Genomic DNA, 11,443 nt, shown 5'->3' with positions numbered 1-11,443 from the left:
GGGAGACACTGAAGGTGACCATCACAAACTCCGGCACTGGTGGGCAAGCACAGACAAGGGGGTATGCGCGAGAACCCATACTACGCATCGCGGACGGTCTGATGTCTAGGTGCGGACGGTCCGTAACATCACCGGACGGTCCGAAGCGTTCCGACGGACGGTCCGGCAACGTCGAAGAGCCGCGACGACCACGTACCTTCAAACCACGACGACCAGAAATAGGTACGTGGAAAACTAACATGTTCAAGGCAACTGGTCGGTTGGTAAAATCTAGCCCGACCTTTGATCAATTATTGTCTAAATATGTGAAAAAGAAGGCTGGCTCTAGCGACCGGCCACCAAAGGGACCTCGCTTACCCACCCAGGTGCGACGACAGGTTAGGCCGATTGGACCACCACACCAATCGGAAAGGACGGGAGGTCACAATGTTCAATTAAGACCTAACGTACCTGCATGGACACCTCCACCACCATATCTACCTATGCCATATTCATGCACATACATACCTCCACCATACGTCCCAAATCAAATGTGGGGCATGCCACCATACCCATTTAGGATGCCACATTACCCCGCTTGGGGGGCACCCCAAACATCTGTATTCAATAGGTTGACACCTCCAGTACAAGACCGATTGAGAGCCCCTCAATCTGGTCCACGAGCACAGGCCCAGCAAGATTGCCGAACAACTCGGCCCCAAAGGCTAACTAATCCGGCAGGGGGGCATACAGCTACAACCTCCAACAGTACGAAAAAGGGAGATGTCATTAAAATAGGAATGACAGATGTCGTCGTACAACAAAATAACGAAGGGCCGATGATTTTTGGTGAATCGGCCAACACAAACAAAAAAGAAAGTACGACTGTCAATAAAATAGCTGATCCAAAATACTCCATGCCCCGATGGTGCCCATCGGGACTGACACGATCACAAAAGCGAAAATTACAACGCCTCAGAGCAAAGGAGAATCAGGAAAAAGAGGCAGAAAGAATATTCAATGACACGCATCCGCAGTATCCGCCACCGCAAAAGAGATGGAGACCAAAGGCCGTTGAGAAAAGTCAAACGACCACAAAGATAGTAAATAAAACGACAAATGTGCATCTCTCTGCAGGTATGGTAGACTGTCCGGCTATAAAGGCCGGATCATCTGCACAGGACGCGGACCATCCGACCCCTGAGGCCGAACCATCCGCACTACACCAAGACACCTCCGACGACGTACCGACGCCCATGGAGGAAGACGACCTGCAAGGAGAAGACCTGGTCAACTACGGAGCTACGCCAGAACACTTAGAGAATTAGGAAGGCAAGGTGACGAATTGGTCAGGACCAGTATGACGCTCGGCGATGTTGGGACTGACAGTTCGATCAAATCTAAAGGGATCACGTCCGTTGAGTCAACCATCAAGACCAAGGCCACTGCGTACCATCCTAGTAAGTGGCAAGATGCCTAAGAAAACCGATGTGATAACATCGAGTTAGTTACTTTTGGTTCGCTCAGCTCCACCAAAAGGCAGGGGGGCATATGTTGAGCACCAAATTGAGCGCGGACGGTCCGGCCCTGAGGCCGGACGGTCCGCGGTCCGGACGGTCCGCGCCTGTGGGCCGGACGGTCCGCGCGTGCGCAGAACAGATTAGGGTTCCGAGTTTTGTGCTACGGTTGTTAGCTAAAATCATGGGATAAGCTCGGAAATTAGTTTGTAAAGGGTCCAGCCCCCCTCCTCTATAAATAGAGAGGTATACGGCCGATTTGTAAGCATCAACAATCGAATCAATACAACTTCTATTTCGCATTTTATCTTAGGAGTAGTTCTAGTTTAGCCCTAGTTTAGTCTTCCAACCCCCAAATTTTCCGCCTCTCCTCGACTCTACGTCGATTAGAGGAGTCTAGGTCGGTCTACCCGAGCCTAGACACCACCTAGGATCTCTACTCCCCGACGGGGTCCCTCCCGGGAGCGAGATCCAGGCGCCGTCGGCGATCTTCCGCCGTCCCTGCGTACGCGCGGACCGTCCGGCCCCAGGGCGCGGACCGTCCGGCCGTCAGGCAGGAGCCCTAGCCGCGCACCAGGCCGCGGACCGTCCGGCCCCAGGGCGCGGACAGTCCGCCCTTGCGCAGAGAGCACCACCGCGCCTCGCACCAGGCCGCGGACCGTCCGGCCCCCGCACGCGGACCGTCCGCCCCTGTGCAGAAGGCACCGCCGCGGTTCTTGTTGAGTGTTTGGCGCTCCAAAAAGGCGTCAACAAATACAAATAAAACTAACATTCCACGTGAAACAGTTCCAAAGAATCCGTTCCGAACAAAACAAACAACCCCTTGAGCACTAGATATATACTAACTGTATTTTTAAAAAAATGTTTATTTAGCGATTGAGGGAGTAGCGTTGATACCTCTATTCTCGTGTGTCTGCTAAAGTCCACATAAGTTGCACAACCAGCACTACCGGAATTCGAGGCTTTGCCGAGTGTTGCATTCTTTGCCGAGTGCCTTTTGTCGGGCACTCGGCAAAGAAGGCTTTGCCGAGTGCCGCACTCGGTAAAGTTAGGCTCTCGGCAAAGAGCCCCTTTACCGAGTGCTAAACACTCGGCACAGGTAGGCACTCGGCAAAGACAAGTTTGCCGAGTGTAACGCACTCGGCAAACGGGGCTCTCGGCAAAGGGCCGTCAGCGGCCGTCCCAGAGCTGACGGCCGTCAGTCTTTGCCGAGAGCCAACGGCTGGCACTCGGCAAAGAGGCTTGTTTGCCGAGTGCTACGTAATAGACACTCGGCAAAGACCTCTTTGCCGAGTGTCATCTCCAGACACTCGGCAAAGTGTATTTTCATTTTTTTTATTTTGCCTCCCAAACTTTTTGTGGTATGTTCCTACACTATCTAGACCTACATGTATCATTTGTGGACAATTATAACATAGTTTACATAGTTAGTAGATTTAGTTCGTTTATTTAAATTTCTTCGGAAAATTCAAATTTGAACTGCAGGTCACTCGAAACTTCGAAAACTGTGCATGAAAAAATGATATTCATGTTACTTAGCATAAGTTACGACCGATTCCAGGAGCGGACCGGAAACTTCGAGCAACATGCTCACTAAACATGGCCGTGAACTTGCCATACACATGTTTAAAAATTGTATAAAACACAAACAAAGTCCGAAAATCCTGAAACTTGTCCACGTGTCATGATATCATATGTACAGGCTGCGATAAAAATTTTAAAATGTTTGGAGAAAGTTGTGGGACACTATGTGTAGAAACCTGGGAGAACTACATTGAAACTCTATGATTTCATGTGTAGTTCTCCTAGATTTCTACACATAGTGTCCCACAACTTTCTTCAAACATTCTAAATTTTTTATCGCAGCCTGTACATATGATATCATGACACGTGGACAAGTTTCAGGATTTTCTGACTTTGTTTGTGTTTTATACAATTTTTAAACATGTGTATGGCAAGTTCACGACCATGTTTAGTGAGCATGTTGCTCGAAGTTTCCGGTCCGCTTCTGCAATCGGTCGTAACTTATGCTAAGTAACATGAATATCATTTTTGCATGCACGGTTTTACAAGTTTCGAGTTGCCTGCAGTTCAAATTTGAATTTTCCGAAGAAATTCAAATAAACGAACTAAATCTACTAACTATGGAAACTATGTTATAATTGTCCACAAATGATACATGTAGGTCTACATAGTGTAGGAACATACCACAAAAAGTTTGGGAGGCAAAATAAAAAAAATGAAAATACACTTTGCCGAGTGTCTGGAGATGACACTCGGCAAAGAGGGCTTTGCCGAGTGCTAGATGTGTGGCACTCGGCAAAGATGTAGTAAAGACTCTTTGCCGAGTGCCGCTACTGGGGGCACTCGGCAAAGAAGTAGTAAAGACTCTTTGTCGAGTGCCGCAACGGGGGACACTCGGCAAAGAACTCTTTGCCGAGTACCGCCGATCTGGCACTCGGCAAAGAATATTTTACAATTTTTAAAAAATCTTTGCCGAGTGCCAGATCGCGGGCACTCGGCAAAGAAGGAAAATAACTAGCCGGTTCTTCTTTCTCCTTTCTCTTCTCTCACGCTCTCTCTTTCTTCTCTCCCGAGCCGCCGCGCCGCCGTAGTGTCGCCGCCGCGCCGCCCGCCGTCTGCCCGCCTTGGAGGCCGCGCCGCCCGCCGTGGAGGCCGCGCCGCCCGCCGTCTGCCTTGGAGGCCGTGCGCCGTGCCCGCCGCGCCGCTCGCCGCGCCGCCCGCCGCGCCGCCCGCCGCGCCACCCGCCGCGCCCTCCTCGGCCGTGCGTGGTGCTCTCCGCGGCCGTGTGCCGTGCGCCGTCTGTCCGCCCCCTCCCCGCGGCCGTCCCCGCCGCACCCGCTCGCTCGTCGCCCCGCCGCCTCGCCGCCCGCCACCGAAGGTATAAATTATGCGTTTTTATATTATTTATATGCGTGTTTATATGTGTGTTCATGAATTTATGCATGTTTATATGTTGCGTGTTTGTTAGTTAATAAACAAAAATATTTATATGCATGTTTAACTGTTTTGGTCATTTGTTGATAACGAACCGGTATTAGTTAATAAACAATATTATTTACGCCACCTTTTAATTTGAACAAACACATGTTTATATTAATGTAATCAAAGTAGACACAGTCACATTTTTAATGAGAAGGAGAATGAGGGTATTTCTGCGTAGGTTGAATGTCCTTATCATTTTATGCATGGATTTCCGGCCATCGTGCCGTTGAATTATGCGTGGAAGACAGCCATCGTGCTGATACTTTTATTTGCAGGATTTCGAAACCTCCCCGTGCAGGGGAGGTGCTGCCGAAATTTTCTGTTGCTAGGCTTCTGTTAGGGGATGGAGGACCGTGAGTGGATGTACACGGGCCGTAGAGGAAGGAACGATGTCACCACTGAATGGATTAGAAAGACTGATGATTTCGTGGAACGGGCATATGGCGAAGCTGCTAAAGGAGCGAGTCTAGTCCCGTGCCCGTGCAGCAAATGTGACAACCGGAAAAGAAAACCAAAGAAGACCATGGTAGAACATATTTGGAAGAATGGATTTACGTCGGGCTATACTCGGTGGATATTTCATGGTGAAGCGCATCGTACGAGAGAGGAGGTGCTGAGACAACGTGTCGAGGATTATGACGCGGATGCGGGGGTAGCAGATATGTTGAACGACTATCAGGAGGCACAGTACACGGGAGGATGTATGGATGACGAGCCAGAGCCGACTGCAAAGGCGTTCTACGACATGTTCGACGCGGCACAGAAGCCCCTTCACGGCCAGACAAAGGTTTCTCAACTGGATGCCATTGGGCGTGTAATGGCGTTCAAGTCGCAGTACAGCATGAATAGAGACGCATTCGATGGCTTGTTGACGGTTATTGGGAGTCTGCTTCCGGATGATCACGTTCTGCCAAAGAGCATGTACGAGGCACAGAAACTACTTCGTGCACTCAAGATGACGTATGAGCAGATTCATGCTTGTCCGAAGGGCTGCGTGCTATTTAGGAAAGAATACGCGGAGGCAAAGTACTGTCCCAAGTGTAATTCGTCTAGGTTTATGGAGGTAGACTCTGGTGATGGACAAAAGAGGCAGCTCGACATCCCCTTGACAATCCTACGACACCTTCCGTTCGTACCGAGGATCCAGCGTCTGTACATGACAGAGGAATCCGCGAAACAGATGACTTGGCACAAAAATGGAAAACGATACAATCCTGACAAGATGGTGCACGCATCAGATGGTGAAGCATGGAAACACTTTGATGACATTCACCGTGAGAAAGCCGAAGAGGCTCGTAATGTACGTGTTGCGTTGGCCACAGATGGGTTCAATCCCTATGGAATGAGCGCTGCCCCGTACACATGTTGGCCCGTGTTTGTTATCCCAATCAATCTCCCCCCTGGTGTGTGCTTTCAAAGGCACAATATATTCGTGTCGTTGATAATTCCCGGACACCCGGGGAACAAAATGGGCGTGTACATGGAGCCTTTGATCGATGAATTGGTACGTGCCTGGGAGGAAGGGGTATGGACGTTTGACCGAGCTACGAAGACAAACTTCAGAATGCATGTTTGGTACCAGTACTCCATGCATGACTTACCGGCCTATGGGCTATTCTGTGCCTGGTGTGTTCACGGTAAGTTCCCATGCCGAGTTTGCAAGGAAGCTCTCAGGTTCATTTGGTTGAAAAAGGGTGGCAAATATTCGTCCTTCGATAAACATCGACAATTTCTTCCTGCTGACCATCCATTCCGCCTAGACATCAAGAACTTTACGAAAGGTGTCGTAGTGACAGACCGCCCACCTGCAGCGATGACTGGTGCCGAAATTCGTCAATAGATAGATGGGCTCGTGGCCAATACAGAAGGTGGTTTTGTGGGATATGGTGAGCAGCATATGTGGACACATAAGTCTGGCTTGACTCGGCTCCCCTATTATGACGACCTGCTCCTTCCACACAACATTGACGTGATGCACACTGAAAAAAATGTTGCCGAGGCACTGTGGGCAACAATTATGGACATTCTTGATAAGTCAAAGGATAATGTGAAGGCAAGAGTGGATCTGGCAGCGTTATGTGATAGACCAAAACTAGAGATGAAGCCGCCAAGTGGCGGAAAGACATGGAGAAGGCCTAAGGCCGATTTCGTCCTAAGCAGGGCCCAGAGGAAGGAAGTACTTCAGTGGATCAAGATGTTGATGTTCCCTGATGGGTATGCAGCTAACCTGAGTAGGGGGGTGAACTTATCTACTATGCGAGTCTTAGGGATGAAGAGTCATGACTTCCACATATGGGTTGAACGGATTCTTCCTGCGATGGTTCGAGGCTATGTCCCTGAGCATGTCTGGCTAACGCTTTCAGAGTTGAGCTATTTCTTCCGTCAGCTTTGTGCAAAAGAGTTATCTCGGACCGTGGTTGCAGACTTGGAAAGATTGGCCCCCGTGTTACTGTGTAAGCTTGAGAAGATATTTCCACCCGGCTTCTTCAATCCAATGCAGCATTTGATTCTTCATCTCCCCTATGAGGCACGAATGGGGGGCCCCGTGCAGGGACGTTGGTGCTATCCAATCGAGAGATGTCTAAAGACTATTCGAAAGAAATGTAGAAATAAATGCAAAATCGAGGCTTCCATTGCAGAGGCATACATTCTAGAGGAGGTCTCAAACTTCACAACAACTTATTATGGTGACAAACTGCCGAGCGTGCATAATCCACCCCCTCGTTACAATGATGGCGACAATGAATCGAACCTTAGCATATTTCGAGGCCAACTCGGAAGCGCAAGTGGCTCGACCACCAAGACCCTGAATCATGACGAGTGGCGACATATCATGCTATACGTATTGACCAACCTTGAAGAGGTGACGCCATACATGGAACAATTTCTTCATGAATTCTGGCGTCGATCAAGGGACCCCACTCCACAGGAATATGACGCTCTTCTTAGAAAGGGTGCGCGAAATGGGTTGCCCGATTTCATTTCCTGGTTCAAACGTAAGGTACGTGCTTAGTTTGTAAAAGAGATACGTCTTTGAACTCAATTTAGCATCTTTTAACTTGCGAATACTTGCAGGGCCAAAGAGATCCGTCTATGAGTGCCGAGTTGAGACAAGTAGCCAACGGCTTTGCTTATAGGGTCAAGAAATATTCTGGGTATGACGTCAATGGATACCGTTTTCGCACAACACACTACGACCAAAGTCGGCCCAATCGGAAAACAACGTGTTCTGGAGTCTTTACGCCGGGGCTTGACAATGTCGATTATTTTGGACGAATTGAAGAAATATATGAGCTCAATTTTTATGGTTCCAAACCTCTTACTCCAGTGATATTCAAATGTCATTGGTTTGACCCTCAAGTGACGAGACGGACACATTCTAATCTTGGGATAGTCGAAATTCGACAAAATTCCACCTTAGCAGGAGACGATGTCTATATCGTGGCCCAACAGGCCACACAAGTGTATTATTGTAACGCCCCGAATTTTGCGGTTGAATTTTTTCTTTTCTTTACTCGCCAAAATTCGGGCGTTACCTTTTCTTTTTCTTTTTCCCCTCGCTAAACCTTGACCTTTTCCAAAGTTCTAGCGGGATTCGGTTTGGAATTCCCGTGTAAGAAAAACCCTAAAAACCTTATGTTGTTTGATGCACCATGCCGAACCCTGCATTTCTTTTGATTGCTTTGAAAGCGCAATTGCATTCATCGGATTTCGAAAATGAGAAGAAGATCTTTCTTTCTCTTTTCTCTCTCTCTTTCTCTCTCCCCTCTCTCTCTCTCTCCCGCGCCCTGGGCCGACCCCGGCCGGCCCAGCCGCCCCCTGGCGCCCCCCTTGGGCCCAATAGGCCCAACCGCCCCCCCCACCTCCCCTTTTTCCCCCAATTCCTTCTCCCTCCCTCTCATTTTCTCTCATTTTCTCTCCCTCCCCACCCAAGCCGCCGCCCCTACCCCTGCCCTAGGTAGCCGTCGCCGCCCCCTGCTTGCCGCGCCGCCCCCTGCCGTCGGCCGCCCCTCGCCGTCGATCCCCGACGCCGGTAAGCCCCCCCCCCTCCTCCCTCTCTCCTCCCTCCCCCATCCTCCCTCCCCTTCCCCCCGCGCGCGCCCCATGGCCGGCTCGGCCGGTTCGGCCGCCCCGCGCCCTGCCCCGCGCCCTGCCCCGCGCCCCTGCGCGCCCAGCGGCTCGGCCGCCCCGCCCCCCTGCTCGGCCGGTTCGGCCGCCCCCTGCGCCGCCCGCCCTCGCCAGCCCGGCCGCCCGCCGCCGGCTCAGCCGCCCGGCTCGGCCGCCCCTGTGCAACCCGCCTAGGGCCGGTTCAACCGCCCCCCCCCCTCTGTTTTTATTTATTTTTTTTTATTTTATTTTATTTACTTTCTGTGATTATAATTACTGTATTTTAAGTAGGCTAATCACTGTTCATGCTATGGGAAAATAGGAAGTTTAATTTAAAATTCCATTATGCTATTGATTCACGTAGTTAATTGTTTACCCTGTGCAATGTTGATCAACTAAAAGTGATTAGGTTTCCATCAGTATATATAGATATATATAACAGAATTATTTTGTTAAAAACCAATTGTGTCATTAGTGCATAAGATTTAACCCCCTGCGAGACCTTTCCCGTTTCTTTCTAACCATAACAAATGCGTTATCGAATGTCATACTTGATGCATATTCGCTTTATTTGTTATCTTGTATGGTGTACTGTTCTTTTGTATTAAATATGTGGATGTATGTATGTACGTTTGCGCTCGCATAGAGAACGATCCGGTCGAAGAGCCCGAGGAATTCGCAGGAGAAGCCCCTGAGCAGCAGTCGTTTGGTGGAGGCAAGTGTCCTTTGACCTATCTATGTCCTATTCATTCTTTAATTCACCTCCCGCATTACACGTTTATACCTAAGGATTGACTAGCTTTTGTTATCCATGTCCTTGTTTACCTATTTGGGTCGGATTATTACTACTTAGTCTGATGCTATTGCTCAACTCTAATCAATGAACATGATGTGATTATCTATGATACGCTGTTTTCCCGTTCTTCTTTATGATGTTGTACTTGTGGTATTCAAGGGGGCTCGAGCGGTTTCTCGAGTGCCTCTCCGTAAGGACCTGTTCTATGGATGACCGCCCGGGAAAACAGTGCAACCATAAGGGTGGAATGGGGTGCCCTTAGCTGAATAATTAGAGGATCCGGGGTGTAGTTCACTTAGCCGTCGTGCCGTCAATGGGGCTCGGTGTATGCGGCTCGCTCTGCCAAGTTTGGGTTCGCCCCTTGGGGAGGAGTGCGGTGCATTTAGGAAACCTAACGGGTGGCTACAGCCCCGGGGAATCTTTGTAAAGGCTTCGTAGTGAATCCCTGGCCATTCACCTCGGGAGTGAATAAGGGTCTTGCAAGCCCGGGCCAGAGAGGGAATCACGGCTTGTGGGTAAAGTGCACAACCTCTGCAGAGTGTTATGAAACTGATATATCAGCCGTGCTCGCGGTTATGAGCGGCCAAGGGAGCTCCAGTGATTAGTGGTACTTGATCAGAGACATTGTGGTACAGGTGGTTATGAGATTGATGGTTCCGGTTATGACTATGGTGCTGGTAAGTGGTATTCTTTCCGTTTGGAAAGGGTACATCGGGTTAATAACTTGGGTTAATGCTAAAACCTGGCTTTCTACTAGTAAATAATAATCTGACCAACTAAAAGCAACTGCTTGACTTATCCCCACATAAAGCTAGTCCACTACAGCCAAACAGGATGCTTGCTGAGTATGTTGATGTGTACTCACCCTTGCTCTACACACCAAACCCCCCCCAGGTTGTCAGCATTGCAACCACTGCTCAGGCGAAGATGAAGCTGTGGAAGGAGACTTCCAGGAGTTCCAAGATTACGACGAGTTCTAGGTGTGGGTTAGCGGCAACCCCCAGTCGGCTGCCTGTGAAGGCCGCGTTATCTACGTTTCTTTTCCGCACTTTGATTTATTGTAAGAACTATATGGACGTCTCAGACGTATGATGTAATCGACTATTTCCCTTATTAATACTATTTTGAGCACTGTGTGATGATGTCCATATTATGTAACTGCTGTGTACGTGAATAACTGATCCTGGCACGTACATGGTTCGCATTCGGTTTGCCTTCTAAAAACCGGGTGTGACATAAGTGGTATCAAACTTATGTCACACCCGGTTTTTAGAAGGCAAACCGAATGCGAACCATGTACGTGCCAGGATCAGTTATTCACGTACACAGCAGTTACATAATATGGACATCATCACACAGTGCTCAAAATAGTATTAATAAGGGAAATAGTCGATTACATCATACGTCTGAGACGTCCATATAGTTCTTACAATAAATCAAAGTGCGGAAAAGAAACGTAGATAACGCGGCCTTCACAGGCAGCCGACTGGGGGTTGCCGCTAACCCACACCTAGAACTCGTCGTAATCTTGGAACTCCTGGAAGTCTCCTTCCACAGCTTCATCTTCGCCTGAGCAGTGGTTGCAATGCTGACAACCTGGGGGGGGTTTGGTGTGTAGAGCAAGGGTGAGTACACATCAACATACTCAGCAAGCATCCTGTTTGGCTGTAGTGGACTAGCTTTATGTGGGGATAAGTCAAGCAGTTGCTTTTAGTTGGTCAGATTATTATTTACTAGTAGAAAGCCAAGTTTTAGCATTAACCCAAGTTATTAACCCGATGTACCCTTTCCAAACGGAAAGAATACCACTTACCAGCACCATAGTCATAACCGGAACCATCAATCTCATAACCACCTGTACCACAATGTCTCTGATCAAGTACCACTAATCACTGGAGCTCCCTTGGCCGCTCATAACCGCGAGCACGGCTGATATATCAGTTTCATAACACTCTGCAGAGGTTGTGCACTTTACCCACAAGCCGTGATTCCCTCTCTGGCCCGGGCTTGCAAGACCCTTATTCACTCCCGAGGTGAA

The sequence above is a fragment of the Zea mays genome, chromosome 5 (genome assembly GCF_902167145.1).
Source record: "Zea mays cultivar B73 chromosome 5, Zm-B73-REFERENCE-NAM-5.0, whole genome shotgun sequence".
NCBI lineage: Eukaryota > Viridiplantae > Streptophyta > Magnoliopsida > Poales > Poaceae > Zea > Zea mays.
Note: the sequence above shows the minus strand (reverse complement) of the source record.